Source organism: Gopherus evgoodei, chromosome 3, assembly GCF_007399415.2.
Source record: "Gopherus evgoodei ecotype Sinaloan lineage chromosome 3, rGopEvg1_v1.p, whole genome shotgun sequence".
In the NCBI taxonomy this organism is placed as follows: Eukaryota; Metazoa; Chordata; order Testudines; family Testudinidae; genus Gopherus; species Gopherus evgoodei.
The window spans coordinates 59,696,362-59,719,144 of record NC_044324.1 but is presented as its reverse complement, the minus strand read 5'-3'; the positions used below and the strand labels follow the sequence as shown (position 1 = coordinate 59,719,144).

The window sequence follows — 22,783 nt, the reverse complement described above, 5'->3', positions numbered from 1 at the left end:
TTGCTGTAAGTAGAAGTTAGACAAATTCAGATTGGAAATAATGTGTACATTTTTAAGGGTGAGAGTAATTAACCATTACAAAATTTACAAAGGGTTGTAAAGGACTCTCCATCACTAACAATTTTAAAATCCTGGTCGGATGTTTTCTAAATGATATGCACTAGGAATTATTTTGAGGAAGTTCTATGGCCTGTGTTATAAGGGAAGTCAGACTAGATGACCACAATGGTTCCTTCAAGTCTTGGAATCTATTAAACAAGCTGATTGCACGGTACATCCACCATAGCTTATCCTGATTTTGCCTTATTCTTTATCCTTCTTGTAGATGCTTTCAATAAGGGATATCTTGTATCAATGTGAGGAACATAATTTAAGACTAATTGGTTAAGGGTCAAGAACACTAACTGTAACTAAAAAAATTATCACCTTCACTCAGAAAAGCTGGAGTTTCTTGCTTTAAAATGCGTCATAACTGACAATTTTTTTGACTACCTCTACTACACACATGCCTTCATGGTTTATAGCGATAACAAGCTGCTAACCTATGTCTTCACCTCTGCCAGACTGAATGCCACAGCACTCCACTGGGTTGCAGAATTAGAAGACTTGAACTTCAAAGTTAAATATCATCCTGGGAAATCTAAAGTGTAGGCAGATGCTTCATATGGAAAAATAAATTAGCATTTATGTGAGTTACTCTAATTACTAGAGCTGGTCAGAACATTTTCAACTAAATGAAATTTCTTTGAAATATACTGGTTCATCAAAGCTGAAATGTTTTGTAGAGATATTTCTGTTTGGTGTGGTTTTCATCGAGCTGGTTTTTGAGGTCCAGTACTGCTTGATCATGTGAGCTTTTCAGTCAGAAAACAACCATACCAATAATTCTGATTCACAAAAGATATTTGAAATATTTTGTTTTCATTCTGCATTGAAACAAAAACAAATTTTGAAAGTTCAACAATTGTTATGAAAGTACCTCTGGATAGCTCTAATAAATATATTTGCTTTCAGTGAAGTTACCATGTATTGCAGCTACTACAAGCAATTTATATTAATTTGTGCAGTGCAGAAGGGAACAAAGACAGAGAAAGCTGAAGTGAGTGTCTGTGGAGAAGAAGAGCAAAGATATGGCTGCTCTGGGCCCTCATGTAGCTCCATTTCCCACCACTGCAAAACAATCTGCCAGGCTGTTGGGGTTCAGGAAGAAAGTGGGCTGGGTCAGATGGGACAGGGAGGAGTTGCTGTAAGTGGTATTCTCCTCCAACTCCACAGAGATATGGAAAGTCTGCAGTTAAAACCCTGGAAATTTGCATAATATATTAATGACTCCTCATCCGGCCTACTATAATGCTTAGGGCCCTACCAAATTCACAGTCCATTTTGGTCAATTTCACAATCATAGGATTTTAAAAATCACAAATTTCATGATTTCACCTATTTAAATCTGGAATTTCATGGTGTTGTAATTGTAGCAGTCCTGCCCCAAAAAGGAGTTGTGGGGGGGTCACAAGATTATTGTAGAGGATGGAGATTGTACTGCTATCCTTCTATTCTGCTGCTGGTGGCAGCGCTGCCTTCAGAACTGGGCAGCTGGAGAGTGGCAGCTGCTGGCCAGAATCCCAGCTCTGAAGGCAGAGCCACCATACAATAACATGGTATAGTATTGCCACCCTGCTCCATTGCTGCCTGCAGAGATGGGCCCTCAGTCAGCAGCTGCCACTCTCTGTCTACTCAGTTCTGAAGGCAGCAACGCAGAAATAAGGATGACATGGTAAGGTACTGCCACCCTTACTTCTGCGCTGCTGCTTGGAGGCACGGCCTTCAGAACTGGGCGCCCGGCCAACAGCTGCTGCTCACAAGGCATGCAACTCTGAAGACAGAGCAGAAGTAAGGGTGGCAATACTGCAACCCCCGCTAAAATAACCTTGTGACCCCCCCCCATAGCTTCCTTTTGGGTCAGGATCCCAGTTTGAAAAATGCTGGTCTCCCCTGTGAAATAGGTATAGTATGGAGTTAAAGCACACAGAACACCAGATTTCACAGGGGTAGATCAGATTTCATGGTCCATGACATGTTTTTCATGGCTGTGAATTCGGTAGGGCCCTACCTATGGTATTATTCACATTGGTCTCAGTGGGGCTAAAATAGGATGGCAGAGACTCCTTCTGCCACATATCAGGGTTGCAGAGGCTTCTTTTTATGACTTCTCTGATCACACTCCCTGCCATCCCACCAAACAGCCCCCCTCACAAACTGAAGACCTCTATTTATCCATAGAAGAGATATAACACAAGAAGTGGCAGTGCAAGCTTCACGACACCTCCCAGTCAAAAAGCAACAACCCTGACCTGGAAGGATTATTGCTTCTAGAGCATGAAGATGGGTTAGTTTATAAACCAATTCAATCGTTGGAATTTTTGCTGAGATGGTCAATGAGTCCAAATTCTGTGATGTGGACATTTGCCCACTTAGGACTGGACTGTGACAGCAATAAAAAAGCTAGGCACAGTAGGATTGCTCTGTCATAAGCTGTTTACTTTGTATTTGCAGATATATATTTACAAATATGTATTTGTACATTTACCTGTTCTGGTTCATGCTTATATCAAAGAGGAATATTGTGCCAGATCCTCAACTGTTGTAAATGATATATTGATAACCTCACTGATTTCAGTGAACCTATGCTAATTTAATGCTTAGAAAATGTAGTTATTACCATGCAATTATGTAATCCTCTGTTTCATGACAGGCTCTGGAATTTTACAAACCTTTTGCATTACAAAACGAAAGCTCTCTAAATATGCTGTGGCTAAAGGTGTGTCAAGAATTTAAATTGCAAGTCTGTAATTATGACTGGAGTATAGTCTGCGTAACTCAGTGTGACATAGGTAACAGAGGGATTGCTTCTGCAGTCCCTGTTCAGTCATAATTCCCATTCCTGTTAACAGGAGCTTTGCCTGAATAAGATAGGTAGGTTTGGGCCCAAATTTAGTAAAACAGTCCATAGTCTCTGTCATAAACAGATAAATAAGAGTTAATAGAACAGAAGTACTTCATATCTCTTTTGCCTGGAAAGGGTTAACAAGATCAGTGAGCCTGGCTGTCACCTGACCAGAGGACCAATCAGGGGACAGGATACTTTCAAATCTTGAGGGAGGGAAGTTTTTGTGTGTGCTGTTAGTGTTTGGTTGTTGTTCTCCCTGGGTTCTGAGAGTGACCAGACGTGCAACCAGGTTTCTCTCCAATCTCTTTGATACAGTCTTTTATATGTCCAGAATAGTAAGTACTAGGTAGATAAAGCGAGTTTGGCTTACGTTTGTTTTCTTTATTTGCAAATGTGTATTTGGCTGGAAGGAGTTCAAATTTGTATTTTGCTGAAAGGATTTTAATTTGTACTTGTATACTTAGGCTGGGAGGGTATTCCCAGTGTCTATAGCTGAAAGACCCTGTAACATATTCCATCTTCAATTTACAAAGATAATTTTTACTGTTTTTCCTTCTTTAATTAAAAGCTTTTCTTGTTTAAGAACCTGATTGTTTTTTTATTCTGGTGAGACCCCAGGGGACTGGGTCTGGATTCACCAGTGACTTGGTGGGGAGAAAGGAGGGAAGGGAGAGAGAGAGGTTGATTTCTCTCTGTGTTAGGTTTACTTTCTCACTCAGGGAGAGTCTGGGAGGGGGAGAGAGGAGGAGGGAGGAAGGTGAATTTTCCTCTCTGTTTTAAGATTCAAGGAGTTTGAATCACAGTGATTTTCCAGGGTAACCCAGGGAGGGGAAGCCTGGGAGAGGCAACGGTGAGGGAAAGGATTTTCTTTCCTTGTGTTAAGATCCAGAGGGTCTGGGTCTTGGGGTTCCCCAGGCAAGGTTTTTGGGGGACCAGAGTGTACCAGGCACTGGAATTCCTGGTTGGTGGCAGCGCTACAGGTCCTAAACTGGTAATTGAGCTTAGAGGAATTCATGATGATACCCCATCTTTTGGACGCTAAGGTTCAGAGTGGGGAATTATACCATGACAGTCTCAAATATTATTTTTTGAAATTCACTTTTTCTAACTCCTGTTTAAAAAAATGAAGTGACTGGAACTCTGAGTTACGGGCTGCACAGCAGTAAATAGCTTTAAACAGTCTCTTGCAGAGAGTACATACTGGTAAATCAAGCTTTTAATTTCTTTTTCAAATGCAGGTATTGATAATGATCAACTGCTTTTCCGAAGAGTAAACGATTAGTCATTTGGGCTAATGAAGATGCCATGTGGATTGATTTTTACTCTGAATTTCACTGCTTGTTCCTCAAATGGTAATTAAAATACAGGAACTCCTCACTTAAAGTCCTTCTGGTTAATGTTGTTTCGATGTTAAGTTGCTGATCAATTAGGGAACATGCTGGTTTAAAGTTATGAAATGCTCCCTTCTAATGTCCTTTGGCAGCTGCCTGTTTTGTCCACTGTTTGCAGGAAGAGCAGCCCCTTGCAGCTAGCTGGTGGTTGGTTGGAACCAGGGTGGACCAGCAGCCCCCCACTCCCCAGAATTCCCTGTGCAGCAGCTGTCCCTCCCTCCACTGCCATGTACTGCTCCTGCCCTTTGCTTTGGAGTTGCTCCCAGATACTCCTGCTTGCTGTACAGGGGGTAGGGAGGAAAAGGAGGGCTAATGTCAGGGTGTCTCCCCCTCCCCCCCGCTCCTGCACCCCGCTTACCCTATCTTCCACAGAGCAGAGGGGATACATGACGGAGGGAGGGAGCTTCTAGGCAGTAGCTGTGGGTCTCAGATCTCAGCAAGCTGATTTAATTAACAAGGCAGTGTCCTTAAGCCTGGGGTCAGCTACTTAAAGGGGAAATGTGCATTTTTTCTCTCACACACAGGGTGTGTGTTTCTGTCTGCCTTCCTTCCTTTCCTGCTGCCTTGTAGAGTGTTAAGTATCAGAGGGGTAGCTGTGTTAGTCTGGATCTGTAAAAGCAGCAAAGAATCCTGTGGCACCATATAGACTAACAGACATTTTGGAGCATGAGCTTTCGTGGGTGCATCTGACACCCATGAAAGCTCATGATCCAAAACGTCTGTTAGTCTATAAGGTGCCACAGGATTCTTTGCTGCTCTTGTAGAGTGTTGTGAAAGTTAACCCTTGAGGGCTCAGTCAATTGCTAGTTCATTTAACAATAAGGCATTCCCTGGGAAATATCCCATCCACTGACTCTGATAGAAAAGGCCTAAGAATCAAAAGGCCTGCTAAGAATCAAAAGGCCTGCGTCTTGCTCTTGCTCTTTCTGCTTATAGCTAAAGGATGGGCCTAGCTAGAGGATGAGCCTAGGGATTTGAATGATGGACGGGACCAGGGAATCAAGGACGGGGCATGTATTTAATCTTACATTTAACCATGTTAGCTATTTACTAATTGGCCCGCTTGGCACAAAAGTGTATGCAGCTGCTTTCTCATGTATCCTCAAAAGATATTTGATGCCAGGGGTCAAGACATGTACCTTATCTTCCCTTCAAAATGATAAATGTATCCGCAACAGATGTGTCCTGTATCCCCCTCCCCAAAATAATCCATGTATTCTGTGTAACCTGTTATCTATAGGTCAGTAAAGTGACGTAAACTAAGTTGTTTGTTGCTGATTATAAAAGGGGCTCAGGTCGCCCATGTAAGGTGTGTTCTTCTCTGGCATTAGTCGGGAAGAAACACCCGCTCAGCTGAACGAAAATAAAGGTGTGGTACCCGTCTTCTTGTTCTCCGTGCCTCCTTGGTGTAATTAGGTAAGCTCCAGGGGGAAACGGGCCCTATTTGGCCAACAACTCCTCCACCTCAACCAAGCTTCACAATTATCATAACCATGTACCAGTATTAAATTGCTTCTTTAAAACTTATACTGTGTGTGTATGCATGTGTATATATATAGTCTTTTGTCTGGTGAAAAAAATTTCCCTGGAACCTAACCCCCTCATTTACATTAATTTTTATGGGGAAATTGGATTCGCTTAACATTGTTTCACTTAAAGTCACATTTTTCAGGAACATAACTACAACATTAAATGAGCAGTTCCTGTACAAACATTTATATGTGTGTTTGAGTGTATGAGAGTGCTTTGTGAACTGTCTCAGGAATTCCTGAGATTATGAAGGATTGTATCATGCCATGCTACTAGATTTGAATTGTGCACCACTGTGTATTCAACTAAATAAAAACAAGGTTTGCACTATAACAGTTTCATTTCTTCTGTATAAATAAAAAAGTGAAGACATAATAAAAGTTAAATAGATCTTTCATTTTTTTGCTAATTTAGACTAAGGAGCAGCGAGTCTGTAGCTAAGGGACAACAGAGACAGCATGAGAAAGAAATGGGACGGGAGTAGGTATATGTCATGAAGCATGAGAAAAAAGATGGGAAATGTATCACATTGGGAGGGGAGAAAAAGAAACATTAGTTAAATAGAAGAAAAAAGTATAGGTAAGAAGAAAAGGAGATGATACAGAGAAAGAGAGACTGAAATCCATCTTCCTCAAATCAGCACATCCTGTTGGTACAGACTGAAAATGCCCCTTCCAGAAAGTCAAAGGAGTTATGCCAACTATATTGTTAGACAGATGACTCTTGTCAATCAGTGGGAGAAATCACTTCACTGACTCCAGATGCAATATATGACTTCCTCCACTGCAGGAGTTACTGTGTAATAATACGAATGAGATAGTGGAGTGTCAGTCAGAGTACAATGAGCCATGCATAGAGGAGGGCTCTCTGTACAGTCACTTTTGTAAAATTAAATAAATATGAATACTTATAAGTACCTACGATGAAGGTGGAATTAGTAATAATCATGAATAGCAACAATATTAGGAGTGTGGGGCAAATGAGTGAGTGAAAAGAAATGCAATAGGGAACAGAACGATAAAATTGAATAGAGGGAAACTTAAGAACATAAGAATGACTATACTGGGTGAGACCGAAGGTCCATCTAGACCAATATCCTGTCTTCTGACAGCGGCCCATACCAGGTGCTTCAGAGGGAATGAACAAAACAGGTAATCATTACTTGATCCACCCTCTGTCGCTCATTCCCAGCTTCTGGCAAACAGAGGCTAAAGACACCATCCCTGCTTGTCCTGGCTAATAGCCATTGATGGACCTATACTCCATGAACTTAGCTAGTTCTGTTTTGAACCCTGTTATAGTCTTGGCCTTCATAACCTCCTCTGGCAAAGAATTCCACAGGTTGACTGTGTGTTGTGTGAAGAAATACTTCCTTTTGTTTGTTTTAAACCTGCTGTCAATTAATTTCATTTGGTGGCCCCTAGTTCTTGCATTATGAGAAGGAGTAACTAACACTTCCTTATTTACTTTCTCCACACTAGTCATGATTTTATAGACCTATATCATATCCCCTCTTACTTATCTCTTTTCCAAGCTGAAAAGTCTCAGTTTTATTAATCTCTTCTCATATGGAAGCTGTTCCCTACCCCTAATAATTTTTGTTGTCCTTTTCTGTACCTTTTCCAATTCCAATATATCTTTTTTTGAGATTGGGTGACCAGATCTGCATGCAATATTCAAGATGTGGGCACATCATGGATTTATATAGAGGCAAAAAGATATTTATGTCCTATTATCTATCCCTTTCCTAATGATTCCCAACAAAATCATTAGGAAAGGGACAGATAAGCTTTAAGAAAAAAAATAACACATAACCTTCCTTTTATTAATGCAGATACTTATACTCACCTTTTCTTGAGATGACTATGTGCACAAATACTGATTCTTTAAGCCATTTACCTGCAAAGTGCTTAGTCATGACTCCTAGTAGCTCTGTTACAAACAGTTGATGGTATAATGCCCTATTAGATGATAAAAATTGAAGAATTATTTGTGGTAGCTAAAAGTCTGGCTGTATGTGCAGCAGCTGCCCATGAATATTTCATGATCTGACTTACTCACTCTACTTCCTTACCATTGTGAATCATCTGAATGAACTAAGGTCAATATCCTCAAACTTGCATGCTCAAAGTTGAGTGCCTAAATCCATAGCTAGGCCCTGAAATAAATGGCCCGAGTATCAGGGATGCTGATAAATCATGGAGGTCAATAGGAGCTGCAGGTGCTTAGTGTGATGGATCTCAAGGTACCTAGGACTATGAGTCACTTTTGTTACTCCCCTGCCTCCATCATGAGGGACACTTGCTTGTGCTTAACTGGATGTCAGCTCCTTGATGCCACCAGCCTGCTAGCCACCTTAACGAGCCCTTACTTTCCCTTGCAGATTAACAATAGGTGCACCCAGTCCCCAAGTCTTTTTGAAGCATTCCCCTGTAGTGTCCAGCTCCTTAACCACTGAATAGTCATAGAAATACCAGGAATGCTGTCCCAAAAGTAACAGTGTGTACACCACCTTGTATGTGTCAACTCAGGATCAGCTTCTTGCCTAATACCACAGCACTGAGATATATTTATAGTAAAAACAACAAGAAGTTCATTTCAACGATTCAAGACTCAAGGGATATTGAGTAAGGATAATGAAAAAAAGGGTTACATATCAAACAAAATCATAACACTTTATAGAAACTCAGCTTAACAGGCTAACCTCTTGTCTAATGATGTTTATCTCACTTAAAACCTTTTGCATCATCCTCAACCAAGGCTGGTTGTAATCTTGTTTTCATTAATGTAAATATACTGCCTATTTACTTCTTATATACAAGATGGCAGGATGTCATCTTTGTTCTCCAAATATAGTCCAGAAAACCTTTGAAGTGTAACTCAAGATAAGGTTATCTTTCCCCCCACATTGTTTTTATACCTGTTAGGGCTAGTCATGGCAGAGTGCTCAGAGAGAGCACTCTAAAAAACCACCACTCTTCCAGCACTCTAAAAAACCACCTCCATGAAAGGAGTAGCTACCAGCCCTGGGGCACAAGGTCAGATTTACTCACAGCTTCTGAAGAATGTGGTTTTTCAGATTTGAGGCTATTGGCAGCCTGTCTGCGGGAAATTTACTTAATATTTTCTGATATGAATGGTTCAGTGTGAATAAACAGGAGATTTCAGATATCATTGTTGTCAGGACTTTCAAGAACAAAAATATGTCCCTATCTAAAAAAATGCAATCTAATCTCTTGCAGTATAAGTATCTGAAATTTTTTCCATTAGTTGTTATCTATAAATTAGAGGACTGGGCCAAAAGAAATCTGATGAGATTCAACAAGGACAAGTGCAGAGTCCTGCACTTAGGAAGGAAGAATCCCTGCACTGTTAGAGACTAGGGACCGAATGGCTAGGAAGCAGTCCTGCAGAAAAGGATCTGGGGATTACAGTGGACGAGAAGCTGGATAAGAGTCAACAGTGTGCCCTTGTTGCCAAGAAGGCTAATGGCATTTTGGGCTGTATAAGTAGGAGCATTCCCAGCATACCGAGGGAGGTGATCATTCCCCTCTATTCGACATTGGTGAGGCCTCATCTGGAGTAGTGTGTCCAGTTTTGGGCCCCACACTACAAGAAGGATGTGGAAAAATTGGAAAGAGTCCAGCAGAGGGCAACAAAATTGATAGGGGGCTGGAGCACATGACTTATGAGGAGAGGCTGAGGGAAATGGGATTGTTTAGTCTGCAGAAGAGAAGGATGAGGGGAGATTTGATAGCTGCTTTCAACTACCTGAAAGTGGGTTCCAAAGAGGATGGATCTAGACTGTTCTCAGTGGTACCCGATGACAGAACAAGGAGTAATGGTCTCAAGTTGCAGTGGGAGAGGTTTAGGTTGGATATTAGGAAAAACTTTTTCACTCAGATAGTGGTGAAGCACTGGAAAGGGTTACCTAGGGAAGTGATGGAATCTCCTTCCTTAGAGGTTTTTAAGGTCAGGCTTGACAAAGCCCTGGTTGGGATGATTTAGTTGGAAATTGGTCCTGCTTTGAGCAGGGGTTTGGACTAGATGACCTCCTGAGGTCCCTTCCAACCCTGATATTCTATGATTCTATGATAAATAATGGAAAATTTATGTGAGCTAGGAAGAGTAAATATTTGCTTTAAATGTATTGAATTCCATGTCACATAGCAATGTATTTTTAACACTTCAGAAAATATATACCCAGAGTACAGTATCATGTTTTTCTTGGCATATAGGCCACAATTCAGCAAAGTATTTAAGCACAAGCTGTGACATACTCAGGGTGTGATCTGGACCGACGAACAGCTTTGTCCCCTCAGCTCTCTAATGTGGGGTGCCTTTTATACTGCTTTGCTGTGAGAGCTACCACTCCTGGTCTCCCCACACACAGCCTCCTAGTTATATTGTATGAATGCTGCAGCAGCCAGCCACTCTTGAGTTACATTGCAGAGCAACACCAGACTTTCCCCAGAAATGTATGTCTTATATTCCAGCTCTCTCCTGTACAATACAAGCTCATATAAAGTCCATCATTTTATTAATTGGAAATGATATGCACAAATCTTGTTATTCCAAATGAAGTTCCAAACGAGTAAATTCAAAGCAAGATCTCTCTCACCACATGTTTCAACAGTCTTACTGGCTGAACTTCTATCAGTCAGGATCCTTCCCCTAGTCCAGTGTTGCTTCCTTTGTTCTTCAGGTGTCATGTATGCTGTGAGCAGAGAGATGAGGAGAAATTATCTGTGGCATTTGCTCTCCTTTCTTGTAGTTCTTTCCCTTTTTTGAGAAGCATCTGCAACTGAGATTCAAGAGACAAAAAGTCCTGAAGATGGTAACCCAAAGCTGCTTCTTTTTAAAGTGCAGATTATTTTCCGCATGTCCCTTTTCCTGCCAATGAATAGCCACTTAAGTGGGTGATGGCCCATTTGGCCTGTGTACACCTGGCTTAGGCATCAGCTTGTCTTTTGTCTCTGAGGGTCAAATTTGGGGTAGTGTGGATGCAATTCAATGGTATTAGCCTCCGGGAGCTATCCCAGAGTGCTCCACTGTGACCTTTCTGGACAACGCTCTCAACTCAAATGTACTGGCCAGGTAGACAGGAAAAGGCCTGCAAACTTTTGAATTTCATTTCCTGTTTGGCCAGCGTGGCTAGCCGATCAGCACAGATGATCATGAAGAGTTCATTAGCAGAGGTGACCATGGAGTCCCAGAATACCGAACAGGAGGTACGGGATCACTGTATGGGGAGATGAATCCATGCTAGCTGAACTCCATTACAGTAAACGAAATGTCAAAACATTTGAAAAAGTCTCCAAGGGCATGAAGGATAGAGGCTATAACAGGAACTCGTGGCAGTGTCATGTGAAAATTAAGGAGCTCAGTCAAGCCTACCAAAAAACCAGAGAGGCAAACGGCCGCTCAGGGTCACAGTCCCAAACATGCTGCCTCTATGATGAGCTACATGCCATTCATGGGGATACAGCCCACCAGTACCCCAATCCTGTGCTTTGACTCCGTCAATGGAGTAGGATGCAACACAGAAGCGGGTTTTGGGGACAAGGAAGATGCTGAGGAGGAGGTTGAAGATACCTCACAGCAAGGAAGTGGAGAAACTGGTTTCCGCAAGAGCCAGGGTCTGTTTCTCACCCTGGACCTAGAGCCAGTAACCACCGAACCCACCCAAGGCTGCCTCCCGGACCCATCAGGCGGAGAAGGGACCTCTGGTGAGTGTACTTTTGTAAATATTATACATGGTTTAAAAGCAATCATGTTTAATGATTAACTTGTCCTGGCATTCACGGCCAGTACAGCTACTGGAAAAGTCTGTTAACATGTCTGGGGATGGAATGGAAATCCTCCAGGGACATCTCCATAAAGCTCTCCTGGATGTACTCCCTAAGCCTTTGCAAAAGGTTTCTGGGGAGGGCAGCCTTATTCCGTTCTCCACGGTAGGACACTTTACCATGCCAGGCCAGCAGCACGTAGTCGGGAATCATTGCAGAACAAAGCATTGCAGCATATGCTCCTGGTGTTTGCTGGTATTCAGACAACATCCGTTCCTTATCTCTCTGTGTTATCCTCAGGAGAGTGATATCGTTCATGGTCACCTGGCAGAAATAGAGTGGTTTTATTAAGCGGACATTCAGAGATGCCTGTTCCTGCTGGGCTGTTTGCCTGTGGCTGAACAGTAATGTTCCCGCTGTTAGCCACGTGCTGGGGGGAGGGGTGAAGCCATCAAAATGCGACCTTGTAACGAAAGCACATGTGCTATGTAGTGTTAACAGCAAGGTTTACTATGTAAGAGTGTACCCATTGTTCTATAAAATGTGTCTTTTTAACTAACACTCTTCCTCTCTTTCTTCTACCAGCTGCATATGTTTCTCCTTCCTAGAGGCTAGCGAAGATTAGAAGATGAAAAAAATGCACTTGGGATGAAATGTTCTCTGAGCTCATGCTGTCTTCCCACACTGACAGAGCACAGCAGAATACATGAGGGCAGCCAATGTAAGAGTGCAGGAAAGCACAATATGAATGCGGGGAGAGGTGGTGGGTTGAAGAGAGTAAGTGGCGGGCTGAAGATGATAGGTGGCATCAGCTTGCTGACAGAAGGCAGGAGTCAATGCTCAGACTTCTGGAGCATCAAATTCAGATGCTCCAGCTTATGGTTGAGCTGCAGGAAAGGCAGCAGGAGCACAGACCACCACTACAGCCTCTATGTAACCAACAGCCCTCCTCCTCAAGTTCCATAGCCTCCTCACCCAGATGCCCAAGAACACGGTGAGGAGACCTCCGGCCACCCAGCCACTCTACCCTAGAGGATTGCCCAAGCAACAGAAGGCTGACATTCAATAAGCTTTAAAGATTTTAAGTTTTAAAGTGCAGTGTGGCCTTGTCCTTTCCTCCTTCCCCACCCCACTCGGTGCTTCCCTCCTCTCCCACCCCTCCTGGGCTACCTTGGCAGTTATTCCTCTATTTGTGTGATGAATTACTAAAGAATGCATGAATGTGAAGCAACAATGACTTTATTGCCTCTGCAAGTGGTGATCGAAGGGGGGTGGGGAGGGTGGTTAGCTTACAGGGAAGTAGAGTGAACCAAGGGGGGTGGTGGAGTTCATCAAGGAGAAACAAACAGAACTTTCACACCGTAGCCTGGCCAGTCAAGAAACTGGTTTTCAAAGCTTCTCTCATGTGCACCATGCCCTCCTATACTCTTCTAACCACCCTGGTGTTTGGCTGCGCATAATCAGCAGCCAGGAAATTTGCTTAACCTCCCACCCTGCCATAAACATCTCCACCTTACTCTCACAGATATTGTGGAGTGCACAGCAAGCAGTAATAACAATGGGAATATTGTCTATCCAAGGTCTATCCGAGTCAGTAAACTGCACCGGGGCGCTTTTAAACATCCAAATGCACATTCTACCACCATTCTGCACTTGCTCAGCCTACAGTTGAACAGCTTCTGATTACTGTCCAGGCTGCCTGTGTATGGCTTTATGAGCCATGGCATTAAAGGGGTAGGCTGGGTCCCCAAGGATAGTTATAGGCATTTCAACATCCTAACGGTTATTTTCTGGTATGGAAGAAAATCCCTTCCTGCAGCTTTTGAAACAGACCAGAGTTCCTGAAGATGCGAGCATCATGTACCTTTTTCGACCATCCCACGTTGACATTGGTGAAATGTTCCTTGTGATCCACCAGTGCTTGCAGCACCATTGAAAAGTACTCCTTTCGGTTTATGTACATGCTGGCTTGGTGCTCTGGTGCCAAGATAGGGATATGGGTTCTGTCTATCATCCCACCATAGTTAGGGAATCTCATTGCAGCAAAGCCATCCACTATGGCCTGCCCATTTCCCAGAGTCACTACCCTTGATATCAGCAACTCTTTGATTGCTCCATGTTCCCAGTGCTATGGCGTCTGCGCTGAAAAAAGGTGCGAGACGATTGTCTGCCGTTGCTCTGAGGGAGAGAGGGGTGACTGATGACATGACTTACAGGGAATTAAAATCAACAAAGGGGGTGGCTTTATATCAAGGAGAAACACAAACAACTTTCACACAGAATGGCCCCCTCAAGGATTGAACTCAAAACCCTGGGCTTAGCAGGCTGTTGATTTCACAGATGGAGGGAGGGGGTAGCAAATGAATAAAAACCAAATCAGATCTATTTCTTGTTTTGATCCACTCCATCTATCTTTTACATCTTAGGCTGGCAGTGGATGGTTCAGTACGACTGCTAGCCATCATCATCTCCTGGGTGCTTGGCGGAATATGCTGCATTACGATTGCTAGCCATCGTCATCTCCTGGATGCTCAGGAGAAGATGGGAATGACCTGGCTGAGTCACTCCCATGTCTGCCCAGGTGCTCCTGACTGACCTCACCGAGGTTGGCTAAAAGAGCACCCAGGACTATGACGACGATGGATACCGGTTGTAATGCACTGTTTGCTGCCAAAAGGCAATGAGCTGCTGCTGTGTAGCAATGCAGTCCCATTTCTGCCAGCACCCAGGAGATATACAGTGATGGTGAGCTGAGTGGGCTCCATGCTTGCCATGGTATGGGGTCTGCTCAGGTAACCCAGGAAAAAAAGGTGTGAAACGATTGTCTGCCATTGCTTTCACTGAGGGAGGGAGAGAATGGGGGCCTGACGACATGTACCCAGAACCACCCGCGACACTGTTTTTGCCCCATCAGGCTTCAGGATCTCAACCTAGAAACCCAGTGGGCAGCGTAGACTGCGGGAACTGTGGGATAGCTACCCACAGCTACCCACAGTGCAATGCTCCGGAAGTCAACGCTAGCCTTGGTACCATGGACGCAGTCTGCTGACTTAATGCACTTAGAGCATTTTGTGTGGGGACACACACAATCAACTGTATAAAAACGATTTCTAAAAAAAGTCTTTTATAAATTCCACCTGATTTCGTAGTGTAGACATACCCTAAATAATAGCATACAGTGGAATCTTATAATTTTATAGTGTTGCCACACATTTTATCAGGCCAATATTGAGCAGAGTGTTACGAGTTTTCAAATGATATCTCACAAGGCATACTTGTACAAAGATTATCATGATAATGTGCAAGGGTGAATACTGGGAAACAGACTGTCACGCATGCCTAATTTCGATGTGTGAGTAGTTTCACTGCAATCATAAAGTTTTTGTCATGGTTAATTTGAGGTGGAGTGAGAGAAATTACAGATATGTCCGGGTTAAAATGTCCCAGGTCATGACAATCAGAGTTTTAGTAAACATATTACCATGCACATGTGTGTGTTCTGACCTTTTTCATTTAACACCTGTATGTGTGCCCTAGAAATATCTATAGAGAAATACAGATAATGGAAAGCTCAGTATGCTCATTAAAATATTTAGAAGTTTTTGTTGCTTTACAATTTTCTGAGAACATCATACAAGTGAGACTGAGAAAGAATTTGCCATATTATGTCAAGTAAATGCACCTACTTACAACAAAAGTGTTCCCTTTTTCTGGAACTTAGTAATTGTCACCTCAGATCAAACTAGTGGTCTAACTAGTCCAATATCCTGTCAGTGGTTAATAAGTCTTCTTTTAAGGAATTATAATGGGGTGTATGTGTTTTAAGCAAACTGGCTTTAAGGAGAAAAGAACCCTGAGACTTTAAAGAAGAAGTACTAAATGATAAAGAACTTATGGGACTTAAACCGCCCACTCAGCCTCAGGCCAGGTGTACACTACAAACTTTTCTCAGAACAGGTACGTCAGTCAAGGGTGTGAAGATGTGTTATTCCAGGCCCCAGTTATAGAATCATAGAACCATAGGACTGGTAGGGACCTTGAGAGGTCATCTAGTACAGTCCCCTGCACTCATGGTAGGACTAAGTATTATCTAGCACAGTTTTGCCGGTGTATCTGCATCCACACGTAAAACGCTTGTCTGGTAGAGTAAATTGGTATAGCTATACCAGCAATGCCTTCCAAGCATAGACCTGGCCTCAGAGAAAGGACACAGTAGAATTATTCTCTCTCAGTGACATGTTTTGCCCTCAGTCTGTGGCAGGCAAACACCTGGACAGAAACAAGACCAAAGAAAAGATGTGAATTGAAGGGTGGTTGAATTACACCTTTGCTTAGAATTCAGGCACTCAGCCATTGCTGAGAAGGAGGATGAACAAATTCATGTTGTATGTAGGGAAAAACTTAAGCTTAATAGAGAAACAAGGGGAAATATGTATTGTGTTAACATTGATATGTTATTTAAAATCATTAAATAATAAGCATAGCATGTAAAGATGTGTGTATGTCTCTGAAGCTGTAGAAGACAAAATAGAAATAGTGCAGCAGCAAAGTGTGACAAAACAGACTCCTTTGCAGAGCAAAGGAAAATGTGCAGTGCCTGAGCATGATAATGTCAATATGCAGGTACTCATGGACCAGGAAATAGAAACAGGATCAAACAAAAGACATCCAATTTCATTGCTGTTAGCAAACAAATAAGTAGCACAGAGAGAGAGAGATCACCTCAGTTTATAAATAGATTTCAGTTTTGTTTCTAAGTTGCTGTTAGTAAATAGAAAAAAAAGTATATTTGAATTAAACAAATACGATTGGAAACTTCAGAGCCAGAATAATTCTCAGATCACCAAGAGCACCTGATGGTGTAGTGCCAGGCACAGAGCTCCAACAGCAGACAGTCTACCCAGACGAGAGGCTGCTTATAGTGGAAAAAGGCTGCAACTTTCTCTCCACTAGGAGGTCAGGAAGGCCTAAAGAGTCAGTGGTGCTGGCCACAGGGTGTGGTGGCCAGGACATCCAGGACATAACTGATTCAGCACTTTCCCACTGCAGACTCCATAGGTGGGTCTTATATGGAGCCCAGCACTGGCTGAAACTGCAAGGAAGGTGGTAGTGGAAACAGCCTCTCTCCTGCCTCAGGGGATATTCCTCTCCTGGTGTACAATGTCCTTAGCTGGCACAAGTAAATCGAGCTCTGGATGTCTCTCTAAAGGATGGAATACTTGAATTAACATGACGTAGTGCAGAAGCAGCCAATTAAAACATCAGAGGAACTCTATTGTTTCTCATTTATTTATTTGTTTGCTGTTGTAATGGGAAAGCTATAATTTAACAGATTTAATTTCCATTCTGTCTGATTGTTTAACTGGCATATTGAATTTAAATACCGTTAGGTTAGAATTTGTCCTTGTAAACTGGCAAATACAGTAATTTACTGATAATTAGCGGTATGCTGATAACTTGTGTATGCTGCTCACAGTAAAATGAGTCCCCAGCATCACGGCTACAGGCAAGCAGTTTTCCCCTTCTCATTGAAGTCTACTTTTTCTGAATCCTAGACTTAATATGTAAGACCCTTCTCAGTAGTAAATGAACATTTAGGGGTGTTGGTACATTTATAACCATGTGGTACCTGAATCATACTGAAATTTTTATGTAATCTGGCTACAGAATGACTGTGTCAGTAAATGCATGTGATCATGTTTCAGCTAGATTTGGATTTTACCTGCAGTCACCATGAGGTAATTATCTATTCCTAATAAATTAGAAACTCAACTATGCTGAGCTACTAGAAAACAGGTTTGGTTTTCATTGTTTTAGGATTGGGTGGTAACTGATTTGTGACAGGTATGATCATTTAAATTTGATCTGCTTCTTTCCTTGGCTAACATTTAAAACCTGATGCAGAACTGGTGAAAAACATGGATAAAATAATGCTTCTGGTATTTAAATTACCATAAGAAAACAAAGGGGACACACGGACAGACAATAAAAAAACAAAACAAAAACAAAACATAGCTGCATAGTTTTAAAAAATGGTAATACTTCATTGTTAATAAAATGCCCAAACAATTTAGAAATAATATCTCATTGTTCCCCTTTAGTTATTATTATAATTATTACACACATTTCTAAGTTCCGCACCCCATCTAGCAGTCATTACATGAATTTAGTGCATTGTATCCCTTATTAAAGAGAAGGGTTCTCTAGCCCTCTTCCCCTTCCCCATTACTTAATAGAAAAAATGTTTACTTAACTGTTATGAGAATGCTTTTCAAAATAAATTAATATCTCATTTTGCTCCCCAAAGGCAAGCCCCCAGTAAATCCATTGCAGCTGGCTCCTAAAGTTCATACGTGAACTCTATCGGTTGATGCATTCCCGTTGAATGGAGTTGCTGTGGTAGAGTGTGGTGGGAGACATGGCTGCTGAGATTTTCATGGCCTAACTCATGTAGAGTTTAGAAGCTGAGGACCAAGATCCTAATCCCAGGCCCCAAACTCTCTCTCCTAGGAGTAGTTCTTATTCAAATGAGTAGCCCCACTGACTTCAATGGAATTATTCCATCAATAAGGAATATTCACAAGAGTATGGATTTGCAGAATTAGATCCCAAGACCTTGAAGTGATCCCAGGATTTAATGGCAGTCAGTGCAGAGTACTGTTATGATGTGTCCTACTTGGCCTGTCCTGTCTATGAGGCAGGTTGCTGTATGCTGAACCAGAATCCTTATTACTAGGCATGCAACACTTGTGAGGAGGGTTTTATGATGTGGTTACCTCAGCTCCAGGGGTGGAATGAGCCCACCAATTCCTATGATGAAATAGCTGTCAAATAGTAATGACTTTTTGACATTGCCTGACTTGGACTGCAGTTGAACCAGTGACTTAAAGGTGGTAGGCTCCATATCTCATTGCTTGGGAGGGTTGCTCCATTGAGGATGGTAGATTATAGGAATCAACATTATTACTTTTGAGCATCTGTTACTGGTATGTTCTTAACACTTTTTCTCAATTAAAATTTAAAAAAAAGAAGAGTTATAGACAGGTAGGAACTCATTGTTACATATAGCACAAAGTACATACCAATGTAAATATGCTGTTAAGCCATAATCCATTTAAATCAACAATCTAGCATAAAACAAGCATAAACAAGTCTTGGTATTTTAGTCTTCAATTTCATTAGCTCTGTTGAACCTCTGGAGCATCATTATAGTAATATTTTTAAATATATTTGCTTCTTGGACTTTATTGGCTGAATTAGTTATGCATCTAATCTTACGTGTACTTGAACATATGAATTAAAGTGTTGTTAAGTAAGAAAGAAACTCATTATAAGAATAATGAATAATCTATTCACTAAGAATAGTCAAAACCAAATACTGAAATCTAATGAAGTTTAAACTGACAAGCAATTATCATGAGGCATATACATTTGATTTATCCAGTAAATTAAGAATTTTAAATAGCAGGATGCTAACTAGTGAAGTTGTCTGACAAAATTAGTGGTTTTCTTTTACCAAATTGATCCTAATTTCTACCAATGTATTTAGTTTTTACAAATTATTTCCCAAATAGTGTAAGCAAACAGTTTGCCAGCAACCCAAAGGCTGAAATACTTCCTTTGACAATGTCTCTGGCATTTTTCTATTTGTTGTGTTTGATTGGTTACCTAAATTATATGATATGGTTTCTGCTCCCTGGCTGGAAGTCAAATTTTTTAAATAGAAGTATAATGAATGAGGACTAGCCAGTAACAAATAATAAATGACACACTTCCAGTAAGAGTTTAACACAAATTAATGAAAAAATTACTGAAACTTCCACGATTCACAGATATTCTTATGATTCAAAGAACTATCATTTAAATATGCATACAGAACAGTATGACCCCATGTAAAAGAGAAGAAAGAACTCATGTTTATTAACAAAAATAATGACTCACTTATTGTATTATTTAATCAGTTCTAAATTTAGCTATTTATTTATAATCTGCACTATGAGATCACCTGAAGGCTGAGAGGTCAGTGCTACATTGTGCTAAGCACTTTTCCTTAACACATAGCAAAAGAAGTCTCTTCCCCAAGACAGTAGCTACAGAATCTGACCCACTCCAGATCATGCCAGGAAGGAGATGAATGCTGCTGAGTCCTCCCAGAGAGAAATGGCCTTTAAAGGAACAGGCCGTTAGGAAGTTTCTGCTAAACATTTCCTTCACACTCAGGGTGAGGGAGAGGGCAAACAACCCAAGCACATCAAATCCTTTAACTGGGAAAGCTGTAGGCTGGTAAAAAACCTACCAGGTGGCAATTCATCTATTGTTTTTAACTTAGAATTTAAAACAAGTCACAAACAAAATCATCTAGCTCTGGATATTCCTGGGCCATGTTAGTAAATGCTCTAACTATTTCCCTTTTTTTCTTCATCCCCCATTTCCTCCTACTGTATATTGTATTCACTGTTGTGTCTTGTGTTAAAACACACTGTGAGCTCTTGAGGGCAGAGACTCTCTGCTTTGTGTTTGTACACCACTTGGCACAATGGATTCTGATCCTGGCTTGTGCCCTAGATGTTACTGCAATATAAATACTATTACAACTGCTAATAATTTAATAAGTGGCATGATAAGAGAGCATGTACTATGGTGACCACATCCAATGTCTAGTCTGTAAGTTGAAAGGGTTTTTGGATGATACTCAGAGGATGTGTAACGTTTTAGGGAACTTTCTGCCAAGTAGAGCTGGACAAAATGATTTGCATATGAGTATTTGTATACAAAACCACATATTTTGTTTCAGTTTTTGGGCCCCAGAACCATTACTGCAGGTATTACTTTCATGAGTAAGGCCCATTTGTGTGAGTAATGGCTGTTGTACCCTTTGTCAGTTTGATCAGGGATGAAATGCCTTCTGTCTGCAGAAACTGCTTTTTGTTTCTATGAAAATTCAAGGAGAGAATGAGAAATGCACTGATTTTTGCATGCCTGTGAGTCCAGGAGGTTTTGTTGGCTTTTCTGACAGTGTAATATTCTGAGGGTTTTTTTTTCTTTGCCCAGCTTTAACTCTCATGTCTAAAACGTCATGTCTCCACTGCAAGGAGTTGTAATTTTTGCAGGATGAGCAGGAGGAGGGTAGAATTTGACCTAAACTATTCAATATATTCTGAGTAAGTTAGTGACTGAGAATGTGGTCAAAAGGAAGACCAGGAGCCTTCCAATCCTAAGTTCTGGCTGAACTGCGCTGTGTGCCTAACCGAATATGTGTTTGATGGGAGGAAGGCAGGTGAAAGTGGCTTTAAGTCACCTTTCTGCTTCTCTGATCATTGGCTTCACTGGGATGGAGCAGAGCAAACCAGTCCCTGTTGTAAATTCTGCTGGCTATAGTATTCCTTTAGAAACCACTCGCTAGCCTGGGTTCACTGGAGTGAGCTCTGCTGTAGCACCACTCAGTCTGCCACCATCTCCCCCCCTCTGCGTCCTACACCTTGGTTGGAGGCAGGGGTAGGGTTGTTGAGCAGAAGAACTAGAAAAGGCTATGGTGGCTTCATCCTACCCATGGATTCTTCTGTGTCAGATGAATTCCTGGTTGCCCTGTTAGAGTAGCTCTTTCCCCTTTGTGCTAATAAAACTACAGCAAAGTTAACTGAAAAGGGAGGTGATCATACTAATAGATTTTTAAAATATCTTCTTCATCAGCCCTTGAAAGCAACTCTAAATCCATTCTACTGCAAGGCCCCTACTATATACAGAAAGCTGTCAGGGTTCCTTCCTCACTCTGAACTCTGGGGTACAGATGTGGGGACCTGTGAAAGATGTGAAAGACTCCCTAAGCTTATTTTTACCAGCTTAGGTTAAAAACTTCCCCAAGGCACAAATTCCTTTCTAGCCTTAGTATCGCTGCCACCACCAAATGATTTAAACAAACATTCAGGAAGGGCCACTTGGAGCCCTGCCTTCTCCAAATATCTCCCCCAAGCCCCTACACACCCTTTCCTGGGGAGAATTGATAATAATATCCTCACCAATTTGTACAGGTGAACACAGACCCAAGTCCTTGGATCATAAGAACAATGAAAGAAGAATTTTAATTAAAGAAAAGGTAAGAGAATCACCTCTGTAAAATCAGGATTGTAAATACTTTACAGAATAACAAAAGACTCAAGAACACAAAGGATTTCCCCTCTGGGCAAAATCTTAAAGTTACTAAAACAGGGATAAAACTCCCACTTAGCACAGGGAAAATTCACAAGCTAAAACAAAAGGTAACCTAACACATTTCTTTTCTGCTATTACTTACTATTTCTGCTAGACTAGATGTTTAATTTAGATATGCTTAAGGAGATATAATTTTCCTGTCCTGGTTTCTTTGCTGGCTCCCAGAGACTCAGACCAAAACCTTCCCCCCACAGATTTGAAAGTATCTTTTCTCCTTATAGGTCCTTTTGGTCAGGTGTCACCCAGGTTATCTGAGCTTCTTAACCCTTTACAGGCTACCCTTAGCTGTATGCTTATGACAAAAGTTCAGACTCATTTTAAATTTGGGCAAAGTATACCTTGAATGGCACCACTTGTATAACTGTATTGGTCCTATAATGCAACATTTTTATGCCTCATGCACATCTAAAAATGATCTTGGTGAAAGTAAGGTGTGGCAAACTCAGGACACTTAGCTACCAGGAGAGGGGTAGTAATTAGTCCCAGAAGGCTTAACCATGGAGGAATAAGGTTCAGTTGGAACAGGGGTTACCAGGGAGCTAATTAGTTTCAGCTGGCCCCAATGGCTGGAGACCTTTTTAAACCCTCCCTGGCAGGGAAGCAGGGGGAAGGAGAGAAGCTGCCAGTGAGTAGGGGCAGCTGAACTCTGAAACTTTTCTTGCAAGGCAGATTGCACTCTCCCCAGAAGGAGAGGAAAACAGAACCAGGGTCTGACTGAGAAGGGATTAGCCAGACCCTGCGTGACTGTGAAGGGCTTTTTGCTTTGCCCAAGCCTGTGTCTCCAAGGCTAAGAAGGACTGAGCTAGCAGAGGAGAGGCAGGTACTTTGCCACAAAGGTCAAGCTTGGTAAAAATGTAGAGAAACAAATATATATATATATAGTTGTGGACATTAGAAAAAATTGGTGAATGTGAAAA

At 41.7% G+C, this 22,783-nt stretch overlaps 1 long non-coding RNA gene across 1 annotated transcript; it reads left to right on the top strand.

Moving 5' to 3' along the window:
- The first annotated feature begins 2,037 nt into the window (after positions 1–2,037).
- On the top strand, positions 2,038–21,916 carry LOC115647477. The gene is made up of 3 exons (XR_003999328.1): positions 2,038–2,048; positions 11,637–11,643; positions 21,808–21,916. It is a non-coding gene; the product is annotated as an uncharacterized LOC115647477 (long non-coding RNA).
- Positions 21,917–22,783: the final 867 nt, after the last annotated feature.